The following is a 2,428-nucleotide window of genomic DNA, read 5'->3' on the forward strand; positions in this document are numbered from 1 at the left end:
GCCTTAATCACATATATGTGAGCTGAGCTATTAGGATTTAATACAGTGAAGATATGATAGTAATATATAATGGTTTGAGTTTGAATGATTATGATCTCTTTTCTTATTTATATCTTATTTCATATTAAGAAGCCAGTAAAAATGAACAATGGCTATGTAAGAAACAAGAATGTGATGAAAACCCATCCAAAATCACAATATTTCATAAAATTACACACTGAATATTATAATTAACATTGAAACCTAAAACCAATAATTAGTCCCCAAATACAAACTAAATATTCACATTAAATGACTCTGTCACACATTTAATTCACCTCTTTTAAAAGCCTCACAGTTCCTGAGAACATAGAAACAAGTCTGTGACTGATACCTGAATATCACAAACATGACATTTTAATAAACCACATCTGATGGTCAACAACAAAATTACACACATGCTTTAAAGTAGTGATTTGGTTGTGTATTGTATATGTGTCATATAAAGCTGCAATGGAAGCGAGTCTAAAAACAAGAGAAGGATGATCCCACTAAAATAAAGATATACTGGGTCTATAAAAGCGAGTACAGGCCTGAATAAGCAATAATTCATGTGTATGTAACTCTTCTAATTTATTTTAGGCATTAAAATAGTGTCAAGTACATTAGAGTTTTTGTACATGAAGGTTTTCTGTTCTATTAACATTCACTCTCACTGTTTTTCCTTTTTCAGCTTCAATCTTCAGCTTCACTTTTTCATCTTCTTGTTCAAGTTCCTTTTAAATTAAGAAGAGCAGTAAACAGTGTGAGATGTGTTTCAAAAAAAATGAAATGAAAATTAAAAAAACAACAATTGGAAAATGCAACTACCTGCATAAAGAGACTAATAGAACTTACATCCTAAGTTTCTGAAAGGTTTACATTTTTAACTGCTCCTCCTTCCTTCACATTGATTATAATGAACTGAAGCTTGTCATGTTATTCAGTAGAACATTTGGCCTGACAACAACCAGTTTCTATATTATAGTTCACATACCAGATATAAATCTTCCTCAGTTCTTCAAATCTGTTTTCTCGCCCCATTCACGAAACAATCGTGTGGCAGTGTTGAATTTTGTCTTATCAGTGTTCTTCCAGTAAACCCGAATGATTTCTCAAAAAAGCGCGCTGGAAGAAAGCTGCGCACCTGGACAAGAAGAACAGAACATAAGTTAGTAAATGAAGAGTAGCCAAATATTTTACAAGAAATACAACTCAAACATAGACAGAGATTCATTTTTCATTGTCATTGTTGTAGTTTTCAGACTTGGGTTTGGGTTGATTGGTATCTTTGTCAAGGTCCTCCTTTTCTGTGAAAATATGTGTCAACAAGAGGGCCCTTGTCTTTCATCCCATAGTCAAAAGTGACGACCTTAAAGGGAAGAAGTGTAAAGAGAAAAATGTTTTAATTTAATAATGAATATTTGCCAGTGAAGGCAAGAAAACATGTTACAATCAACAAAACCATAGATTTGAAGAAAGGTGTAGTGAAGAGATTATATGTGTTATATATATATATAACACTCACAACAACTTCAAAGTCATCACGTGGAATTCCAGCGTCAACGAAGGCCTGAGTCAAACTAGCCTGAAAGACAGGAGAGAGACCATGTGTCTTCATATGTATTATTTTTTTATTATTTCTTTTTAAATCTTCTTAATTGTGTTTTCTAACCTGTTGTTTTTGCTTTTCATCTTCTTTTTCTTCTTTTTTTCCTTTTTCTTCTTCTTTTTTGACTTCTTTTTTTTCCGTGAGCTTTGGAAGGGTAAGTAGAGAAAGGTAGAGGACACACTGAGTTACTCACTAACAAGAGGACATCCACATTGATGTGTCAGTTTTATAAAAGAACCAGTTTTCAGTCTGTCTTTTCCACACTGATACAGATTTTCCCTCAAATCGGGAAAATACACTTGACACTACAATTTTGTACAAAACTTTTTACTAACTTCATACAAACAAACTAAAAAAGACGTGTGTCAAAATGAACTGAACGCCTCTCTACACACCAGGGCTTCACCCACAAACTTGTACAGTTTCCGAGAGATGATTCTCTTTAGAATATCTCTTGCCCCTTCAGATTTTTGGATTCTTCGGATTCTTCTTGCGATTCTTTTTTTAGATTCAGAGTAGAGTATGTATTCGAAAAAGTGATCTGCAGAGCAAAAATAAATGAAGTGGAAGCTCACTTTTCCCTTTTTATCATTTTGGTAACACTTTCTTAAAGGTTGTATTTATAATGCCTATGAATGCACTCATAATGTTTTATAAGGGGGTCTATAAAGCATTTTTAATGGTCATTATTACCATCTATACATATTCACAAGTCGTCAAAAACCAATTCATGATGCACTATGACAACTGGTTATGAAGGATTATAATTTTAAATCTGAATAGTGCATTATAAATATG

General features: G+C 32.8%; 1 long non-coding RNA gene across 1 annotated transcript; it reads right to left on the minus strand.

Moving 5' to 3' along the window:
• Positions 1 to 1,334: 1,334 nt before the first annotated feature.
• On the minus strand, positions 1,335 to 1,840 carry LOC125010716. Its single transcript, XR_007113094.1, has 3 exons — positions 1,694 to 1,840; positions 1,547 to 1,606; positions 1,335 to 1,390 (listed from the first exon to the last, which is right to left on the minus strand). It is a non-coding gene; the product is annotated as an uncharacterized LOC125010716 (long non-coding RNA).
• Positions 1,841 to 2,428: the final 588 nt, after the last annotated feature.

Source organism: Mugil cephalus, chromosome 1 (genome assembly GCF_022458985.1).
Source record: "Mugil cephalus isolate CIBA_MC_2020 chromosome 1, CIBA_Mcephalus_1.1, whole genome shotgun sequence".
NCBI lineage: Eukaryota > Metazoa > Chordata > Actinopteri > Mugiliformes > Mugilidae > Mugil > Mugil cephalus.